The 24,301-nt window shown below is 35.9% G+C and overlaps 1 protein-coding gene across 6 annotated transcripts in view; it reads left to right on the plus strand.

Moving 5' to 3' along the window:
* LOC145287834 (Na(+)/H(+) exchanger beta-like) overlaps nucleotides 1-24,301 on the plus strand; it is a 1,099,100-nt gene that overhangs the window by 699,084 nt on the left and 375,715 nt on the right. The gene's annotated exons all lie outside the window — the stretch shown is intronic.

The following is a 24,301-nucleotide window of genomic DNA, read 5'->3' on the forward strand; positions in this document are numbered from 1 at the left end:
AACTCCACACTGGACCCTTCCAACCACCCCCTACCTGACTTTCCTATGCGGACAGACGCCACACTAGACGATCTGAAAACCACCCCTGCTCAGGTGCATGCTATCATAAAAAACCTTGACACCTCAAAAGCATGTGGACCCGATCTTATCCCAGCTGTGCTATTAAAAAAGTGCTCAGCCGAAGTAGCTCCAGTTCTCTCCAAACTCTACAACAAATGTCTTAATGAAGCTTGCTTTCCGGGCTGTTGGAAAACTGCTTCTGTTGTACCAGTATTCAAGAATTCTGGCGAAAGGACAGACCCATCAAATTATCGCCCCATTAGCCTCCTCCCACTTTTTGCCAAAATATTTGAGACCATAATTAACCATGCTCTAGTCCATCATCTTACAGATGCTAAACTACTGACTGACAAACAATATGGATTTAGACAAGCCCGTTCCACAGCAGACATCCTCACCGTGATCTCTGAACGTATATACCAATCACTGGACAAAGCGGGGGAAGGCAGAGCGGTAGCTCTAGATATATCTAAGGCTTTTGACAGGCTATGGCATGAGGGTCTCCTCAGTAAAATCAGATCATACGGTATCACTGGTAGAATACTTAACATAATTAAATCCTTCTTAGATAAGAGAAAAATCCAGGTAGTCCTCGACGGTCGCACATCTAAACAATATGATATAAATGCGGGAGTGCCCCAGGGTTCTATCCTTGGACCTCTATTGTTCCTGATATTCATAAATGACCTCCCCGACAACATTGCCTCTGAGATGGGTATATATGCTGATGACACTACACTCTATGGCAGACACGACAGGAAGACGAATGAACACATTTCTAAAGAAATGGCAGAAACACTAGAGGAAGACCTCCAATCTGTAGTGGAATGGGGACAAAAGTGGTTGGTCGCGTTCAATGCTGCCAAGACTAAACTAGTTTCATTCAATAATTACAAGAAACCCTCTCTACCACCAATAGCAATGCCCAACGACTCTTTATCTGAGAGTCCATCTTTCAAACTCCTTGGCCTAACGTTCACAGGAAACATGAGTTGGAACAATTACATTGAAGGCATTGCCAGGGCCGCTGCAAGAAAGGTAGGCTCTCTCTACCGTGCTAGAAAACTACTAACACCCGAAAGTATCCTGTACCTCTATAAGGCCACCATTCGCCCATGTATGGAGTATTGCTGCCACATCTGGGCCGGTGCATCTGCTACTAGTCTCTCGCTCCTTGACAAGGTTCAAAAGAGAGTCACAAACCTGATAGGCCCTGAACTGGCATCTAAGCTTCAGCCTCTGTCCCATCGACGAAATGTTGCATCCCTCTGCCTTTTCTACAAGTATTTTAGTGGTGAATGCTCTGATGAACTGCAATCACTTGTGCCCCCACGACGCGAGCACCCTCGACAAACCCGACAGGCTACTAGATCCCACCCCCACACTGTAGAGGTCCCTAGATGTAAAAGATCTTTTTACTCCAATAGTTTCTTCCCCAGAACCGCAAGACTCTGGAATTCCATTCCAGGTCTCTGCTTCCCCAACAGTACTGACGTGCAGAAGTTCAAGTGTAACGTGAACCGACACCTTGCTGCCCAAATCCCTACATAGTACCCCAGTAGTTGTTGCCCCTGATAGTAGCCCCCTACACCAAAGTGGCAATTTGCCTTGTTTGGGGTGAAAATGTAATAAAAAAAAATAAAAAATAAAATAAAAAAATAAAAAACTATACTACTGATAGTGATAGTGATATAGTGAACAAGCATTTCGACGATTTTAAACTGGATCAATTATCAGCAGATAATTTTAAATGTTTAATATTTGTATAAGGACTGGTCTTAAATACAGACGCTGAAATCAGGCGTCGTGTTTTAATTAAAATTTGAAAACCGAATTTAAAACTACAAAACTCAGCGAAAGACTGTGAACGGTTTATTGTGTTGAAACAAGACAATCGTGACATAGAGGAAAGCGGAGTGTCGCATATTAAAAAGATTAATCAATAGAAAAATTCGACTTCAAAAAATAACCAGAGAAAGAAACAGGGATAAGATCCACCTGGACCATGTTGGAGGTGTGGAAATAAACATTGGTACAATGAGTGTCCCTACAAATTTAAACAATGTGACAACTGCCACCATCGCATTGTAGAAAAAATATGGTAGAAAGACATCCATTAAACCTACGAAAATTGAATCTGAGGAGAAAAATATCTGAAAATATGTACAGATCAAAATGTTTAAAAAGAAAGAGGCTTGGGAAACCCACTATGGTTAAATCACATAAAACGGCGAGAAGCGTCAGTGGCGAAAGAATTACCTTCGAAGGAGAATTATTGATGATTTTTTTTTTCCAGAACAGGCCCGAAAAACCAAGAATGTTTGTCATGCGAAAATCAAACAAACTCTGTTCGAAAAGTTTAGATTATGGGATCTGCCTTTAAACTCATTTTGCCAAAAGGTTGATGATTCGGATGTTGAGGCAGAAAAACTTAAGAGGGAGTTAAAAGAGAATTTCCCAGACGTATTTCCAGGCGGTTTGGGAAGGTGTACAAAAGCGGTAGCAAAATTTGACGTAAAAGTAAATGAACAGCCAGAGTTCAGAAAGAAAAGAAATCTTCCATATACCGCTATACGAGTGCAATAAGTAATGCCTCTGACTCACTTTCCATAGCAGTAGAGCAACGAAACTTGGCACAGTTATTACATAGGAACCACCCAGAGTTATGCATTTCTCCCATCGTTTGATGCAGCTCTGGAGACCGTTTTTGTAGAACACCCCAGGTTGGTCCTCCAACCACGACATGACTTCAGAAATCAAGGCTGCATCATATGGGAAACGCTTCCCTTTCAAAAACAACTTCATGACTGGGAAGAGGTGAAAGTCAGAGGGGGCAAGGTCATGAGAGTAGGGAGGATGAGGAAAGGATTTCATAACCACAAGCCCGTGCTTCTGATCTGGAGACGTGCGAATTGTGGACCGGAGCGTTGTCCTACAGAAGGAGGGTACCTTTGCTGATCTCGCCCCGCCTCTTGATTTTGATAGTTTCCCTTAATTTCCTCAAAAATGAAGCATAATAGGCTCATGTAATTGTGGTACCATTTGCCAGAAAATCTGTCATCACTACTCCGTCCTGGTCCAGAAGACTGTGAGCATGACCTTGCCAGTGGAGGGCTGCACACTTGTCTTCTTTGGAGGTGGTGAATCCAAGTGCTTCAACTGCATTGACTGGACTTTGGTCTCTGGATCATAGTGATGGACTCAGGTTTCATCCTGTGTACTCATTCTTTTGAAAAACTTTGACTCATCTTCTTCAAATTGATCTTCGAGCACTCGACGCGTTCTCGCTTCTGGAATGGTGTGAGCAACCTGGGAATCCATCTGGCAGACGCCTTATGCATATGCAAATAGTCATGAATGATAGTGTCCACAGACCGTATACTAATCTTGACATCTTAGACATTTTGGCGAATAGTAATGCGCCGATCTTCCAAAATGGCAGCCTCAACTTGACGGACAGATGCCGCATCAATGGCAGAAGGGGGGGGGGCGACCAGGTCTGGGAGCTGTTCCCACATACTTCCGGCCATGTGTGAATTCACGATGCCAGCGTTTTACAAGGTCATATGATGGGGCATTATCTCCATAAGTTTCTTTTATTTCATCAAAAGTCTCCTGTGGTGTGCGTCCTTTCAAATACAAAAACCGGATCACTGCTCGACATTCAACAGGCTCCATTTCACACCAGACTCAGTTCAAACACCTGTAAAACAGAAACCACAATTAGTTCAGTGCTGTATTTTGCTACATGACCCGTAGATATATATATATATCATTACACTTGCAAAATTTCAGCTAGATCAGACAACTGGAAGTGGGTCAGGAACATTACTTATTGCACGCCCCTTGTAGAACAGAGAGGCGGTGAATTAGAAAGATTCGAAAACATGTGTGTCATTGGAAAAATTGATCACAGTGAGTGGACTGCACCAACGTTTTACATCAAAAAGAAGAGTAAGGAGATTCGGGTTTGCGCCGACTTCGCGACAGGCTTAATCAGGGCATTACAAGATCACCATTATCCTCTTCCGAGCCCTGAAAAGATATTTGCGAAACTGAGTTGAAGAAAATATTTTTCTAAAGTCGACCTCAGTGACGCGTACTTACAAGTTCCAGTCGGTGAGGAGTGTTCAAAGCTGCTATGTATCAATACCCATAAGGGATTGTACAAGTTTAACAGACTTCTTTTTGGGGTCAAAGTCCCCCCTGCGATTTTTCAACAAATTATGGACATTATGTTAAATGGGTTGGATTTTGCAGTAGGCTACATAGACGATATGTTAATGAAAAGCGCCAGCAAAGAAAAAGCACAAAGCTCATGTAAACTAAATATTCAAAAGGATCCAGGATTATCAATTTAATTCCATGGAGAAAATAAAATACTTGGGGCAAGTCATCGATAAGCATGGAAGAAGATCCAGATAGATCGAGTGCAATAAAATAAAGCGGATCCAGAGAATATTGCGTCCTTACAAAGTTTCTAGATTTGGCAAATTACTATAATGCATTTGTGCCAAATATGCATAAACTAAGGTCGCCTTTAAATGAACTATTAAGGAAAGACCAAAAATGGGTCTGGACGCAGGAGTACGAAGAAGTATTTTGGGAAATTAAACAGACTTTAACGTCTGACTTGTTTCTGGCACATTATAATCCCAAGCGTGAAATTATAGTTGCAAGCGATACCAGCTCCTATGGCATAGCAGCATGCATTTTACACAAAATGGATAATGGAAAAGTGAAATCCATAGCACATTCATCCCGATCACTTTTGCCAGCCGAAAAGAACTACTCACAAATTGAAAAAGAGGTGCTAACCATTATATTCGCGATAAAGAAATTTTATCGTTTCCTGCATGGTAGGCAATTTCTGTTACAAACAGACCACAAACCATTATTAACGATTTTCTGATTGAAAAAGGGACTACGACAACATACGGCGAATAGACTCGAAAGATGGGGTACCATACTTCTGAATTACAATTTTCAAATGGAGTACATACCATCTAAAAAAATTGGTCATGCAGACAGATTATCGAGGTTAATACCTAAGCAGACAGAACAATTGGAGAATTTTTTTTACACAGTCGTCACCACTTATCAAGGCCCGGAAGCCACTCAGGGATAAGGGTTATTGCAAGTACATTACGTTAGTGTGGAGATTTGATGACGTGTTTACTTAAGGGGGCGGTTCATTAGGAATTTGTTAACGTTGGACTTGGTAACTTCCTGTATGAACTATTCGCTAGGGTTAGAGTAGTAGACTGCATTGTTATAGACAATGGAACGCAATTTACGTCTACCAAATTTAAACATTTTTGCGAAGATCATCTAATCGAGCATATAACCATTCCACCATACCACTCAAGAAGTAATGAACAAGCAGAGAAATTCGTTGACACATTCATGAGAGATTGAAAAAAGTGGGTCGCCGACGGATCAGTCAATCCATCAGTTTTTACAAGTCATTTCGAATGCAAACATCGAAGACACCTGCTGAGTTTCGGACGCAAGGTTAGATAAATTTTTCACAAGTTGTTACCAAACCAGGATAGGCCCAACCTAAAAAAAAAAAAACGATAACCAACAAAAAACGGTATAAAGTTGGCGAAAGAGTATTCTGCAAGATTGACAAAAGTAATAAGACTTTCTGGGAGCCCGGCATTGTTGAGAAACAAATAGGCAACAAGGTTTACATGATTAAAGGACCAGACTTTGTGCACACGCGTCACACTAACCAAATTCGGAAAAGATACTCGAACAGTGAGGTGACCAGATCGCCCGAAGAGGACATCATGGACACAGTGTTTGACACTTTTCAGGTGCCCATGACAGAGACAGCTCCGGAGAACAGAAGATCAAACAGAAAACGGAAATCAACAGAATTGTTAGAGTGAAACCAAAACAAAAACGTTATTAATCCCAGACGTGATATTTTCAGGGGGGGGGTTACATCGGCCTTCCTTGAACAGAGGAATTTACACCGATTAGCACTATAAATAGCGCTAGTAATTCCAAAACCGGTGAGAGAAATGCGACTGCACTTCAACTGCTAGCCGAATGCCCAGCAGATATACACGTTTTCCTATCTTTGTACATTATTGTTAATACACTTGTTCCTTAATCGAACATCGACTCGATTGTTCTTATTTTTATTGTTGGTCCACGACGCAAGACTCTTTTATGAATAAAGATTTTTAAAAATCAGTAGAAATTAAACAATTCCAAAACACAATTTGTCCCTGAAATATATTATTTCTTTAACATCGCTAACTACTAACATAAAGTCGAGAAATCATAAGCTTAACAAAAGCTGCAATTTTTTTTATCGCTCAGCGTATTCTTCAACTGTTCGTTAAAACTATTCAGACGAGTTAATATTCTAAAATGTAACTTTACGCATGTTAGCTCCAAAATAGCAAAGATATGCACTTAAACAAATTTAACAATAACAAAGTTATTGTTAGAACATGAATTGTTATGATGAATGATTAAATAACGTGATTAAAAAAAGTATTAAGAAGAAACGAATCGCGTAAGATATGAATAGTCTGAGTCGCGTTGATTGCGAATATGTGTTTTTGTTATTCAGGCCGATATTCTGTGAATTAGGCATGAAATAGACATTAAAACAGGAAGAAGAAAACGTAGTTCTAGGCAGTGTTATTTAATGAGTTACAAAATGTTACAGTGTTATTTAATGAGTTACAAAATGTTACAGTGTTATTTAATGAGTTACAAAATGTTACAGTGTTATTTAATGAGTTACAAAAATGTTACAAAAAACAGCGTCAAACATGAAAGCCAAACGGATGTGCTCTGTTGTAGTGATCATCAATCGTTTATCTTGAAAAGTGTGATACATAAAATATAAGTATTTGCACAAAACATTTCTTTCACATTCATATGTGTGTGTGCATTCTTTAAAGTCTTCTACGAAAAGCAACGTTGCATGATTTATTTTAACGATCATAAATTTTGTCTAAATTTTGTATCCAGCAATGATAACACGGCAACGATATTTTTTGTGAGTTCAAAATTGTCTAGCTGATTTACTAGAAGTTTACGTATTACCGTTGCTGTGCAGAATAACAATGCAACCAGGGAATTAATCTGCGTCATGCAAATAGCTGTAGATCTTGCCTGACATCTTTTCATACGTTCAGTTTCTGATTTTCTCTAAAACTTGACAAAAACTTGACAAAAATTGTTATTTAAATATATATATATATATATATATATATGTTTAATATATGAATAGTGTAATTTGTAAAACTAGATAGAAATATGCGAAATATTTATTTTAAAACATATAAGAAATAAATGGATTTTAAAATAATTTCGATACAATTCTGCGCTTGTGTTTTAATTTAAACTTTATTTATAAATTTAAGTGTAAACAAAACCAAAAGTATTTATGCGATTTCGGAAATCATATGATTGATTGTATTGTAATACGAATTTCTATGTCGCCAAATAATTGTAAGACACAAATGTAAAAGCTTGAGTCGCCATTTGATTGCGATTACTCGATGATCCATTGTAATGTTTGAACGGTAATTAACATGCTATAATCATTGGATTAAATGGAAGCTATCATTTATAGAGTCCTAGCATTTCAGCCCGTCGTTGCCCTGGTGTATATTGAGCAGAAAAAAAGCGGTCAATTTTTTTTAACTTTAACCCCTATTATGACCCCTTTACATTTATTGTTTTGGGCTCCAAGGAACCTATATCTAAAATTTCAAGTGTTTATGCCTAAAATTGTCGAAGGAGTTTGGTAGAGTTCTCAAAGGTCAAATCATTGAACTTTGACCCCTTAACAGCCAAATTTCTGGCCGAAAACCGATCACAAAGAGTTTCCCCAAATCTCAGTACCCTGTATATCAAACTTCGAGTCTGTAGACTTAAAATTGACAGAGTTATTGCGTAGGGAAATGTACACAGACACACATAGACACACACACACACAAACACACACAGACACACACACAGACACGTTCACTTTTATAGATATATAGATTTATTAACAAAACAAAACCAATCTATAAAAACTCAATCCATATACAAACATGGTTTAAAATTTGAAGACCTTGAATTATTAAACATGTTATCAAAATGATTATATTTGGCATTAAATATAAGAAAGGTTTATAAACAATAACGGCAAATAATAAATATTTTTACATCATTTACTCTTTATTTGGAAACACGGCAATGTTTCAAATCAAATAAAAATGAACCTCCGTCTAATGTAATAAAGAACATAAAAATGACAAAGATGCTTATTTGTGTATCAGCTGAATTAAGCTTCATCGAAATCAAACAATATAAAAGTCTGGATCACATTCACACCCTAGGAAATATTTATTTAAATCAAAACAGAAAAAAGAGTCATCTAGACCAAACCCTAAATAATATATATATATATATATATATATATATATATATATATATATATATATATATATATATAAAAGATGAATGTCTGTGTGTGGGGGGTGTCTGGTCACAAATAGGCTCCTATATGGTTGACTATTTTAAAAAACTGATTAAGTATATAACTATATATATAACTGATAGAAGATGTATCGAGACACAGGAATGGGTATGTTTGATCCTGCAGAACGGTGGTACATTAAAATTGTGGGGTCTGCGTTCGCGCCTGGTCCACAAAGTATGGACATACCAAATTTAAAAATTTAAAAAAAACGTTTACAAGTGTTTTTGATATAGATATACATAAGAATACTTTGATAAGTATGTTCTAACTTAAATAGGGATGGTATAATAAAATTGCGGGGTCTGCGTTCGCGCCTGGCCTCCATAGAATGGGAATAGGCACAAGCTTTAATAAAGACTTTTCATATCTATCTGCGTAAGTATACTTTGATAATTATGTTTCCGTTTGAAGAAATATGGTATAATGAAATTATGGGGTGTTCGTTGGCGCCTGGCCTCCATAGACTGGAAATATGTCAAAAAGTTTAACAAGGTTTTTTAATATAGATCCACAGAATATTGTGATAAGTGTTTCAGTGTGAACAGGTATTGTATAATAAATTATGGTGTTTATCTATTTTATTTTTACTTTCATCATATTTTGCTTTGGTTTTGTTACTCCCGAATTCGAAGCTATCTCTTTATAACCCTTATTTTTCATAACCTATCATACTTTAATAAATCAGAGTCTAGTTTCTGTAGTCTGTTGTTAAACCCAGTCAACGACGGGTACTTTTGCTAGTATATATATATATATATATATATATATATATATATATATATATATATATATATATATATAACACTGACAGTCTATGAGTAATTCCATCTTCTGGCAGCTTCATTTATAAACTGCTGATAAATTTTATTTCACACCTGCATAATAATCTATTAAGAACAATAAAAATCAAAATGAAAAATTTTGAAGTTATTTTTATTTCAATCGATTTCTGGTTGACTATTAGGGTTGGAGTTATCTCCCTTTCTTATAGATAAATTATGTTAATTATGTCTGTTGTTAAAGATTGGAAGAGCCCTCCCCCAAAATAACTAAGTATATAGTATATGTCTGCAATTTGACATGTAAATTCTATTCTTTCCGGTCCTGGATATGACCTTAAACTATATCCAGTTGTGAGGCCCCAGCTAGCCGGCTTTGAGGAGTGTGGAGCTTCCCTTTAATTACCATTGCTCCTATGTCCACTCTGTCTCGAAGTGGTAGTACCTATTAGGGTCCCAACTATGGGTTAAATAGAAACCGACTTGAAAATATTCTATTAAAAAATTTTTTTTCAAAATCTTTTGATTCGGCATTAAATAATCTGAAAAGGGTTGATATGCTGTGAAAAAAAACAACCAACCATCTATTTTTTCCCACGCTAATTGAAAGTGATTTACAGTTAAAAAACTAGACGAATAAGCTCACAATGACTTTGCAGTTGGATTCGAATCCTTGTATTTGTAAGTAAAAATAATAAATATTTAAAATAAAAAATGTCGTATATGTATATGACAATTTTATTTATGTGCTTATTATAGAAACATTATTGGTTTCATATGTGCATATGTGTTTCAGTGGAGTCCACATTCAGGGGCAACACTTCATCAGACAAAAAAGAGGAATTAATATTGAAACAGGTGTTAAGATTACAGTGTTTTCCCCCTCTCTGTCCTGCTCTTACCAAATCCGTCGACCTGTTCCACTAATTCCAAAACTCCATCATGAAAAGTCCTCAGAAAAAATACACGATTAAAGCCAGAACTCCAACTTCCAACGTATACCCCCACTATCATGTCTCTTTCTCAAACATCAGGGTCTACGTTCCAACCTTCCAGAGATTGAATCCCAACTACAGGAGACTAAACCGGACCTATTTTTCCTAAGCGAAATCGGCATTGGACCGACTATTTCCCTAGATGAGTTTGTAATTAAATGATACTCTAACTTAACATCCAAATCTCATCCCAAGATCGCCACTAAAGATTGGCTTTCTATGTTATAGGGATATCTCCAGAGAGAACCCTAATTTACCCTATATGTGCTTCCTAGTTACACTTGCTCATACCACAGCATTTATCTCTATCTATCTATCTATCTATCTATCTATCGCAGCCACAACAGCAGAGTTACTATCTTTAAGAGCATATCTGAGAAGATTGACCACATCCTGTCTGCTCATCCTTCAGCCACCATTTACGTCTGTGGTGACTTCAATGTCTATAATGTGGAATGGTTAACCCACTCAAACAAGTCAGATTATGAGGGGAGGTTCTGTCACGATTTCTCTATTGCTTATCGCCTCATTAAGATTGTTCAAGAACCAACCTTTTTTTTTCGTTGGATTTTAACGAGGATGTGTTTTAAATAAAAAGAAACAAATTAGTTCCCCGTTATATTTATTTTCTACAACGACCTTGTCGTATCGTAATAACATTTTTACTTTTTTTATTACTATCGATAATTTATGGGTCGACTTTATGAGTTTCTTTTCTCGTTACAACTCAATAACTTGACAAATTACATAGGTAGTTTTGTCTGACATGTTGCACAACTGGAAACACGATTCTTAATTCGGCATTATCTTTGTGGAATCAGTTGTAGTTTGAAAGTATGGGGCAATTTTGTATCGAATATTTCTTCATTTTATTATTTTGTTAAGTTCACCCGGTGTTAGCTAAGGGTATTTATAATTTCACATTTGTTTCGCATTTTAAATTCGTTGATTTTCATACTTGTACCAAAATATTTTTAAATCTATCGGATGTTTTCGCAAAATGACGTTCTAAGTTGATTTGATGGCAATCTAACATCACGAACGACGTGGAAAGCATATGGAAAGGTATCAGAACATCCAATGAACACATGGGAGAAAAGCATATGGAAAAGGTATCAGAAAATCCAATGAACATATGGGAGAAAAGTATATGAAAAAGGTATCAGAAAATCCAATGAACACATGGGAGAAAAGCATATGGAAAAGGTATCAGAAAATCCAATGAACACATGGGAGAAAAGCATACGGAAAAGGTATCAGAAAATCCAATGAACAAATCGGGGAAAAGCATTTGGAAAAGGTATCAGAAAATCCAATGAACACATGGGAGAAAAGCATATGGAAAGGTATCAGAAAATCCAATGAACATATGGGAGAAAAGCATATGGAAAAGGTATCAGAAAATCCAATAAACACATCGGGGAAAAGCATTTGGAAAAGGTATCAGAAAATCCAATGAACATATGGGAGAAAAGCATGTGGACAGGTATCAGAAAATCCAATGAACACATGGGAGAAAAGCATGTGGAAAGGTATCAGAAAATCCAATGAACACATGGGAAAAAAGCATATGGAAAGGTATCAGAAAATCCAATGAACATATGGGAGAAAAGCATGTCGAAAGGTATCAGAAAATCTAATGAACACATGGGAGAAAAGCGTATGGAAAAGGTATCAGAAAATCCAATGAACACATGGGAGAAAAGCATATGGAAAGGTATCAGAAAATCCAATGAACATATGGGAGAAAAGCATAGCGAAAGGGTATCAGAAAATCAAATGAACATATGGGAGAAAAGCATATGGAAATGGTATCAGAAAATCCAATGAACATATGGGAGAAAAGCATATGGAAAGGGTATCAGAAAATCCAATGAAGACATGGGAGAAAAGCATATGGAAAGGTATCAGAAAATCAAATGAACATATGCGAGAAAAGCATAGCGAAAGGGTATCAGAAAATCAAATGAACATATGGGAGAAAAGCATATGGAAAGGTATCAGAAAATCCAATGAACATATGGGAGAAAAGCATATGGAAAGGGTATCAGAAAATCCAATGAACATATGGGAGAAAAGCATATGGAAAGGGTATCAGAAAATCCAATGAACATATGGTAGAAAAGCATATGGAAAGGTATAAGAAAATCCAATGAACCTATGGAAGAAGAGTATATGGAAAGGTATCAGACAATCCAATGAACACATGGGAGAAAAGCATATGGAAAGGTATAAGAAAATCCAATGAACCTATGGAAGAAGAGTATATGGAAAGGTATCAGAAAATCCAATGAACACATGGGAGAAAAGCATATGGAAAGGTATAAGAAAATCCAATGAACCTATGGAAGAAGAGTATATGGAAAGGTATCAGACAATCCAATGAACATATGGGAAAAAAGCATATGGAAAAGGTATCAGAAAGTCCAATGAACATATGGGAGAAAAGCATATGGAAAGGTATCAGAAAATCCAATGAACACATGGGAGAAAAGCATATGGAAAGGTATCAGAAAATCAAATGAACACATGGGAGAAAAGCTTAGCGAAAGGGTATCAGAAAATCAAATGAACATATGGGAGAAAAGCATGTGGAAAGGTATCAGAAAATCCAATGAACATCTTGTAGAAAAGCATATAGAAAGGGTATCAGAAACTCCCATGAACATATGGGAGAAAAGCATATGGAAAGGTATCAGAAAATCCAATGAACATATGGAAGGAAAGTATATGGAAAAGGTATCAGAAAATCCAATTAACAAATGGGAGAAAAGCATATGGAAAGGTATCAGATAATCCAATGAACATATGGGAGAAAAGAATATGGAAAAAGTATCAGAAAATCCAAGGAACATATGGGAGAAAAGCATATGGAAAAGGTATCAGAAAATCCAATGAACACATGGGAGAAAAGCATATGGAAAGGTATCAGAAAATCCAATGAACATATGGGAGAAAAGCATATGGAAAGGGTATCAGAAAATCCAATGTACATAGGGGAGAAAAGCATATGGAAAGGTATCAGAAAATCCAATGAACATATGGTAGAAAAGCATATGGAAAAGGTATCAGAAAATCCAATGAACACATGGGAGAAAAGCATATGGAAAGGTATCAGAAAATCCAATGAACATATGGGAGAAAAGCATATGGAAAGGGTATAAGAAAATCCAATGAACATATAGGAGAAAAGCATATGGAAAGGTATCAGAAAATCAAATGAACATATGCGAGAAAAGCATAGCGAAAGGGTATCAGAAAATCCAATGAACACATGGGAGAAAAGCATATGGAAAAGGTATCAGAAAATCCAATGAACATATGGGAGAAAAGCATATGGAAAGGGTATCAGAAAATCCAATGAACATATGGGAGAAAAGCATATGGAAAGGGTATCAGAAAATCCAATGAACATATGGTAGAAAAGCATATGGAAAGGTATAAGAAAATCCAATGAACCTATGGAAGAAGAGTATATGGAAAGGTATCAGACAATCCAATGAACATATGGTAGAAAAGCATATGGAAAGGTATAAGAAAATCCAATGAACCTATGGAAGAAGAGTATATGGAAAGGTATCAGAAAATCCAATGAACACATGGGAGAAAAGCATATGGAAAGGTATAAGAAAATCCAATGAACCTATGGAAGAAGAGTATATGGAAAGGTATCAGACAATCCAATGAACATATGGGAAAAAAGCATATGGAAAAGGTATCAGAAAGTCCAATGAACATATGGGAGAAAAGCATATGGAAAAGGTATCAGAAAATCCAATGAACACATGGGAGAAAAGCATATGGAAAGGTGTCAAAAAATCCAATGAACATATGGGAGAAAAGCATATGGAAAGGTATCAGAAAATCCAATGAACACATGGGAGAAAAGCATATGGAAAGGTATCAGAAAATCAAATGAACACATGGGAGAAAAGCTTAGCGAAAGGGTATCAGAAAATCAAATGAACATATGGGAGAAAAGCATGTGGAAAGGTATCAGAAAATCCAATGAACATCTTGTAGAAAAGCATATAGAAAGGGTATCAGAAACTCCCATGAACATATGGGAGAAAAGCATATGGAAAGGTATCAGAAAATCCAATGAACATATGGAAGGAAAGTATATGGAAAAGGTATCAGAAAATCCAATTAACAAATGGGAGAAAAGCATATGGAAAGGTATCAGATAATCCAATGAACATATGGGAGAAAAGAATATGGAAAAAGTATCAGAAAATCCAAGGAACATATGGGAGAAAAGCATATGGAAAAGGTATCAGAAAATCCAATGAACACATGGGAGAAAAGCATATGGAAAGGTATCAGAAAATCCAATGAACATATGGGAGAAAAGCATATGGAAAGGGTATCAGAAAATCCAATGTACATAGGGGAGAAAAGCATATGGAAAGGTATCAGAAAATCCAATGAACATATGGTAGAAAAGCATATGGAAAAGGTATCAGAAAATCCAATGAACACATGGGAGAAAAGCATATGGAAAGGTATCAGAAAATCCAATGAACATATGGGAGAAAAGCATATGGAAAGGGTATAAGAAAATCCAATGTACATAGGGGAGAAAAGCATATGGAAAGGTATCAGAAAATCCAATGAACATATGGTAGAAAAGCATATGGAAAGGTATCAGAAAATCCAATGAACATATGGGAGAAAAGCATATGGAAAGGGTATCAGAAAATCCAATGACCATATGGGAGAAAAGCATATGGAAAGGGTATCAGAAAATCCAATGTACATAGGGGAGAAGAGCATATGGAAAATGTATCAGAAAATCCAATGAACATATGGGAGAAAAGCATATGAAAATGTATCAGAAAATACAATGAACATATGGTAGAAAAGCATATGGAAAGGTATCAGAAAATCTAATGAACACATGGGAGAAAAGCGTATCGAAAAGGTATCAGAAAATCCAATGAACACATGGGAGAAAAGCATATGGAAAGGTATCAGAAAATCCAATGAACATATGGGAGAAAAGCATGTGGAAAAGTTATCAGAAAATCCAATGAACATATGGGAGAAAAGCATATGGAAAGGTATCAGAAAATCCAATGAACACATGGGAAAAAAGCATATGGAAAGGTATCAGAAAATCAAATGAACATATGGGAGAAAAGCATAGCGAAAGGGTATCAGAAAATCAAATGAACATATGGGAGAAAAGCATATGGAAAGGTATCAGAAAATCCAATGAACATATGGGAGAAAAGCATATGGAAAGGGCATCAGAAAATCCAATGAACATATGGGAGAAAAGCATATGGAAAGGGTATCAGAAAATCCAATGAACATATGGAAGAAAAGCATATGGAAATGGTATCAGAAAATCCAATGAACACATGGGAGAAAAGCATATGGAAAGGTATCAGAAAATCCAATGAACATATGGGAGAAAAGTATATGGAAAAGGTATCAGAAAATCCAATGAACACATGGGAGAAAAGCATATCGAAAGGGATCAGACAATCCAATGAACATATGGGAGAAAAACATGTGGAAAGGTATAAGAAAATCCAATGAACATATGGGAGAAAAGCATATGGAAAAGGTATCAGAAAATCCAATGACCACATGGGAGAAAAGCATATGGAAAGTTGTCAGAAAATCCAATGAACATATGGGAGAAAAGCATATGGAAAGGTATCAGAAAATCCAATGAACACATGGGAGAAAAGCATATGGAAAGGTATCAGAAAATCCAATGAACACATGGGAGAAAAGCATATGGAAAGGTATCAGAAAATCCAATGAACATATGGGAGAAAAGCATATGGAAAGGTATCAGAAAATCCAATGAACATATGGAAGAAAAGTATATGGAAAAGGTATCAGAAAATCCAATGAACAAATGGGAGAAAAGCATATGGAAAGGTATCAGACAATGCAATGAACATATGGGAGAAAAGCATATGGAAAAAGTATCAGAAAATCAAATGAACATATGGGAGAAAAGCATATGGAAAAGGTATCAGAAAATCCACTGAACACATAGGAGAAAAGCATATGGAAAAGTATCAGACAATCCAATCAACATATGGGAGAAAAGCATATGGAAAATGTATCAGAAAATCCAATGAACATATGGGAGAAAAGCATATGGAAAAGTATCAGAAAATCCAATGAACATATGGGAGAAAAGCATATGGAAAGGTATCAGTAAATCAATGCACACATGGGCGAACAGCATATGGAAAGGTATCAGAAAATCCAATGAACATATGGGAGAAAATCATATGGAAAGGTATCAGAAAATCTAATGAACACATGGGAGAAAAGCATATGGAAAGGTATCAGAAAATCCAATGAATATATGGGAGAAAAGCATATGGAAAAGGTATCAGAAAATCCAATGAACATATGGGAGAAAAGCATATGGAAAATGTATCAGAAAATCCAATTAACATATGGGAGAAAAGCATATGGAAAAGTATCAGAAAATCCAATGAACATATGGGAGAAAAGCATATGGAAAAGGTATCAGAAAATCCAATGAACACATGGGAGAAAAGCATATGGAAAAGGTATCAGAAAATCAAATGAACATATGGGAGAAAAGCATAGTGAAAAGGTATCAGAAAATCCAATGAACATATGGGAGAAAAGCATATGGAAAAGGTATCAGAAAATCCAATGAACATATGGGAGAAAAGAATATAGAAAAGTATCAGAAAATCCAATGAACATATGGGAGAAAAGCATATGGAAAAGGTATCAGAAAATCCAATAAATATATGGGAGAAAAGCATACGGAAAAGGTATCAGAAAATCCAATGAACATATGGGAGAAAAGCATATGGAAAAGGTATCAGAAAATCCAATGAACATATGGGAGAAAAGCATATGGAAAAGGTATCAGAAAATCCAATGAACATATGGGAGAAAAGCATATGGAAAAGTATCAGAACATCCAATGAACATATGGGAGAAAAGCATATGGAAAAGTATCAGAAAATCCAATGAATATATGGAAAAAAAGCATATGGAAAAGGTATCAGAAAATCCAATGAACATATGGGAGAAAAGCATATGGAAAAGGAATCAGAAAATCCAATGAACATATGGGAGAAAAGCATATGAAAATGTATCAGAAAATCCAATGAACATATAGTTGAAAAGCATATGGAAAGGTATCAGAAAATCTAATGAACACATGGGAGAAAAGCATATGGAAAAGGTAGCAGAAAATCAGTGAACATATGGGAGAAAAGCATATGTAAAGGTATTAGAAAATCTAATGAACACATGGGAGAAAAGCATATGGAAAGGTATCAAAAAATCTAATGAACACATGGGAGAAAAGCATATGGAAATGTATCAGAAAATCCAATGAACACATGGGAGAAAAGCATATGGAAAGGTATCAGAAAATCAAATGAACATATGGGAGAAAAGCTTAGCGAAAGGGTATCAGAAAATCAAATGAACATATTGGAGAAAAGCATATGGAAAGGTATCAGAAAATCCAATAAACATCTGGGAGAAAAGCATATGGAAAGGGTATCAGAAACTCCAATGAACATATGGGAGAAAAGCATATGGAAAGGTATCAGAATATCCAATGAACATATGGAAGAAAAGTATATGGAAAAGGTATCAGAAAATCCAATGAACAAATGGGAGAAAAGCATATGGAAAGGTATCAGAAAATCCAATGAACATATGGGAGAAAAGCATATGGAAAAGTTATCAGAAAATCCAAGGAACATATGGGAGAAAAGCATATGGAAAAGGTATCAGAAAATCCAATGAACACATGGGAGAAAAGCATATTGAAAGGTATCAGAAAATCCAATGAACATATGGGAGAAAAGCATATGGAAAGGGTATCAGAAAATCCAATCTACATAGGGGAGAAAAGCATATCGAAAGGTATCAGAAAATCCAATGAACATATGGTAGAAAAGCATAAGGAAAAGGTATCAGAAAATCCAATGAACACATGGGTGAAGAGCATATGGAAAATGTATCAGAAAATCCAATGAACATATGGTAGAAAAGCATATGGAAAGGTATCAGAAAATCCAATGAACACATGGGAGAAAAGCATATGGAAAAGGTATCAGAAAATCCAATGAACATATGGGAGAAAAGCATGTGGAAAGGTATCACAAAATCCAATGAACACATGGCAGAAAAGCGTATGGAAAAGGTATCAGAAAATCCAATGAACACATGGGAGAAAAGCATATGGAAAGGTATCAGAAAATCCAATGAACATATGGGAGAAAAGCATGTGGAAAAGGTATCAGAAAATCCAATGAACATATGGAAGAAAAGCATATGGAAAGGGTATCAGAAAATCCAATGAACACATGGGAGAAAAGCATATGGAAAGGTATCAGAAAATCAAATGAACATATGGGAGAAAAGCATAGCGAAAGGGTATCAGAAAATCAAATGAACATATGGGAGAAAAGCATATGGAAAGGTATCAGAAAATCCAATGAACATATGGGAGAAAAGCATATGGAAAGGGTATCAGAAAATCCAATGAACATATGGGAGAAACGCATATGAAAAAGGTATCAGAAAATCCAATGAACATATGGTAGAAAAGCATATGGAAATGGTATCAGAAAATCCAATGAACACATCGGAGAAAAGCATATGGAAAGGTATCAGAAAATCCAATGAACATATGGAAGAAAAGTATATGGAAAAGGTATCAGAAAATCCAATGAACACATGGCAGAAAAGCATATGGAAAAGGTATCAGACAATCCAATGGACATATGGGAGAAAAGCATATGGAAAAGGTATCAGAAAATCCAATGAACACATGGGAGAAAAGCGTATGGAAAAGGTATCAGAAAATCCAATGAACATATGGGAGAAAAGCATATGGAAAAGGTATCAGAAAATCCAATGAACATATGGGAGAAGAGCATATGGAAAGGTATCAGAAAATCCAATGAACATATGGGAGAAAAGCGTATGGAAAAGGTATCAGAAAATCCAATGAACACATGGGAGAAAAGCGTATGGAAAAGGTATCAGAAAATCCAATGAACATATGGGAGAAAAGCATATGGAAAAGGTATCAGAAAATCCAATGAACATATGGGAGAAAAGCATATGGAAAGGGTATCAGAAAATCCAATGAACATATAGTAGAAAAGCATATGGAAAGGTATCAGAAAATCTAATGAACACATGGGAGAAAAGCATATGGAAAAGGTAGCAGGAAATCAGTGAACATATGGGAGAAAAGCATATGTAAAGGTATCAGAAAATCTAATGAACACATGGGAGAAAAGCATATTGAAAGGTATCAGAAAATCTAATGAACACATTGAAGAAAAGCATATGGAAAGGTATCAGAAAATCTAATGAACACATGGGAGAAAAGCATATGGAAAGGTATCAGAAAATCTAATGAACACATTGAAGAAAAGCATATGGAAAGGTATCAGAAAATCTAATGAACACATGGGAATAAGCATATGGAAAAGGTAGCAGAAAATCAGTGAACATATGGGAGAAAAGCATATGGAAAGGTATCAAAAAATCTAATGAACACATGGGAGAAAGGCGTATGGAAAGGTATCAGAAAATCCAATGAACACATGGGAGAAAAGCATATGGAAAGGTATCAGAAAATCTAATGAACACATGGGAGAAAAGCATATGGAAAGGTATCAGAAAATCTAATGAACACATTGAAGAAAAGCATATGGAAAGGTATCAGAAAATCTAATGAACACATGGGAGAAAAGCATATGGAAAGGTATCAGAAAATCTAATGAACACATGGGAGAAAAGCATATGGAAAGGTATCAGAAAATCTAATGACCACATGGGAGAAAAGCATATGGAAAGGTATCAGAAAATCTAATGAACACATGGGAGAAAAGCATATGGAAAGGTATCAGAAAATCTAATGAACACATTGAAAAAAAGCATATGGAAAGGTATCAGAAAATCTAATGAACACATGGGAGAAAAGCATATGGAAAGGTATCAGAAAATCTAATGAACACATGGGAATAAGCATATGGAAAAGGTAGCAGAAAATCAGTGAACATATGGGAGAAAAGCACATGGAAAGGTATCAAAAAATCTAATGAACACATGGGAGAAAGGCGTATGGAAAGGTATCAGAAAATCCAATGAACACATGGGAGAAAAGCATATGGAAAGGTATCAGAAAATCCAATGAACATATGGGAGAAAATCATATGGAAAGGTATCAGAAAATCCAATGAACTCATGGGAGAAAAGCATATGGAAAAGGTATCAGAAAATCCAATGAACACATGGGAGAAAAGCATATCGAAAGGTATCAGAAAATCCAATGAACATATGGGAGAAAATCATATGGAAAGGTATCAGAAAATCCAATGAACACATGGGAGAAAAGCATATGAAAAGGTATCAGACAATCCAATGGACATATGGGAGAAAAGCATATGGAAAGGTATCAGAAAATCCAATGAACATATGGAAGAAAAGTATATGGAAAAGGTATCAGAAAATCCAATGAACACATGGCAGAAAAGCATATGGAAAGGTATCAGACAATCCAATGGACATATGGGAGAAAAGCATATGGAAAGGTATCAGAAAATCCAATGAACATATGGGAGAAAAGCATATGGAAAAGGTATCAGAAAATCCAATGAACACATGGGAGAAAAGCGTATGGAAAAGGTATCAGAAAATCCAATGAACATATGGGAGAAAAGCATATGGAAAGGTATCAGAAAATCCAATGAACATATGGGAGAAAAGCATATGGAAAGGTATCAGAAAATCTAATGAACACATGGGGAAAAGCATATGGAAAAAGTAACAGGAAATCAGTGAACATATGGGAGAAAAGCATATGTAAAGGTATTCGAAAAACCAATGAACATATAGTAGAAAAGCATATGGAAAGGTATCAGAAAATCTAATGAACACATTGGAGAAAAGCATATCAAAAGGTATCAGACAATCCAATGAACACATGGGAGAAAAGCATATGGAAAGGTATCAGAAAATCTAATGACCACATGGGAGAAAAGCATATGGAAAGGTATCAGAAAATCTAATGAACACATGGGAGAAAAGCATATGGAAAGGTATCAGAAAATCTAATGAACACATTGGAGAAAAGCATATGGAAAGGTATCAGAAAATCTAATGAACACATGGGAGAAAAGCATATGGAAAGGTATCAGAAAATCTAATGAACACATGGGAGAAAAGCATATGGTAAAGGTAGCAGAAAATCAGTGAACATATGGGAGAAAAGCATATGGAAAGGTATCAGAAAATCCAATGAACACATGGGAGAAAAGCATATGGAAAGGTATCAGAAAATCCAATGAACACATGGGAGAAAAGCATATGGAAAGGTATCAAAAAATCCAATGAACATATGGGAGAAAATCATATGGAAAGGTATCAGAAAATCCAATGAACTCATGGGAGAAAAGCATATGGAAAAGGTATCAGAAAATCCAATGAACACATGGGAGAAAAGCATATGGAAAGGTATCAGAAAATCCAATGAACATATGGGAGAAAATCATATGGAAAGGTATCAGAAAATCCAATGAACACATGGGAGAAAGCATATGAAAAGGTATCAGAAAATCCAATGAACACATGGGAGAAAAGCATATGGAAAAGGTAGCAGAAAATCAATGAACATATGGGAGAAAAGCATATGGAAAGGTATCAGAAAATCCAATGAACACATGGGAGAAAAGCATATGGAAAAAGTATCAGAAAATCCAATGAACATATGGGAGAAAAGCATATGGAAACGTATCAGAAAATCCAATGAACACATGGGAGAAGAGCATATGGAAAGGTATCAGAAAATCCAATGAACACATTGGAGAAAAGCATATCAAAAGGTATCAGACAATCCAATGAACACATGGGAGAAAAGCGTATGGAAAAGGTATCAGAAAATCTAATGAACACATTGGAGAAAAGCATATGGAAAATGTATCAGAAAATCCAATGAACACATTGGAGAAAAGCATATGGAAAAGGTATCAGAAAATCCAATGAACACATGGGAGAAAAGCATATGGAAACGTATCAGAAAATCTAATGAACATATGGGAGAAAAGCATATGGAAAGGTTTCAGAAAATCCAATGAATACATGGGAGAAAAGCATATGGAAATGTATCAGAAAATCCAATGAACATATGGGTGAAAAGCCTATGGAAAAGGTATCAGAAAATCCAAGGAACACATGGGAGAAAAGCATATGGAAAGGTATCAGAAAATCCAATGAACACATGGAGGAAAGCATATGGAAAGGTATCAGAAAATCCAATGAACATATGGGAGAAAAGCATATGGAAAAGGTATCAGAAAATCCAATGAACACATGGGAGAAAAGCATATGGAAAGGCATCAGAAATCAATGAACACATGGGAGAAAAGCATATGGAAAGGTATCAGAAAATCCAATGACCATATGGGAGAAAATCATATGGAAAGGTATCAGATAATCCAATGAACACATGGGAGAAAAGCATATGGAAAAGGTAGCAGAAAATCAGTGAACATATGGGAGAAAGGCATATGGTAAGGTATCAAAAAATCTAATGAACACATGGGAGAAAAGCATATGGAAAGGTATCAGAAAATCCAATTAACACATGGGAGAAAAGCATATGGAAAGGTATCAGAAAATCCAATGAACATATGGGAGAAAAGCATATGGAAAGGTATCAGAAAATCCAATGAACACATGGGAGAAAAGCATATGGAAAGGTATCAGAAAATCAATGAACACATGGGAGAAAAGCATATGGAAAGGTATCAGTAAATCCAATGAACATATGGGAGAAAATCATATGGAAATGTATCAGAAAATCCAATGAACACATGGGAGAAAAGCATATGAAAAGGTATCAGAAAAACCAATGAATATATGGGAGAAAAGCATATGGAAAAGGTAGCAGAAAATCAATGAACATATGGGAGAAAAGCATACGGAAAGGTATCAGACAATCCAATGAACACATGGGAGAAAAGCATATGGAAAAGGTATCAGAAAATCCAACGAACACATGGGAGAAAAGCATATGGAAAAGGTATAAGAAAATCCAATGAACATATGGGAGAAAAGCATATGGAAACGTATCAGAAAATCCAATGAACACATGGGAGAAGAGCATATGGAAAGGTATCAGAAAATCCAATGAACACATGGGAGAAAAGCATATGGAAAGGTATCAGAAAATCCAATGAACACATGGGAGAAAAGCATATGGAAAGGTATCAGAAAATCCAATGAACACATGGGAGAAAAGCATATGGAAAGGTATCAGAAAATCCAATGAACATATGGGAGAAAATCATATGGAAAAGGTATCAGAAAATCCAATGAACACATGGGAGAAAAGCATATCAAAAGGTATCAGACAATCAAATGAACACATGGGAGAAAAGCGTATGGAAAAGGTATCAGAAAATCCAATGAACACATTGGAGAAAAGCATATGGAAAATGTATCAGAAAATCCAATGAACATATTGGAGAAAAGCATATGGAAAAGGTATCAGAACATCCAATGAACACATGGGAGAAAAGCATATGGAAACGTATCAGAAAATCCAATGAACATATGGGAGAAAAGCATATGGAAAGGTATCAGACAATCCAATGAATACATGGGAGAAAAGCATATGAAAATGTATCAGAAAATCCAATGAACATATGGGGGAAAAGCCTATGGAAAAGGTATCAGAAAATCTAATGAACACACGGGAGAAAAGCATATGGAAAGGTATTAGAAAATCCAATGAACACATGGGAGAAAAGCATATGGAAAGGCATCAGAAATCAATGAACACATGGGAGAAAAGCATATGGAGAAGGTATCAGAAAATCCAATGAACACATGGGAGAAAAGCATATTGAAAGGTATCAGAAAATCAATGAACACATGGGAGAAAAGCATATGGAAAGTATCAGAAAATCCAA

Source organism: Euprymna scolopes, chromosome 11, assembly GCF_053919585.1.
Source record: "Euprymna scolopes isolate OS-2025 chromosome 11, ASM5391958v1, whole genome shotgun sequence".
In the NCBI taxonomy this organism is placed as follows: Eukaryota; Metazoa; Mollusca; class Cephalopoda; order Sepiida; family Sepiolidae; genus Euprymna; species Euprymna scolopes.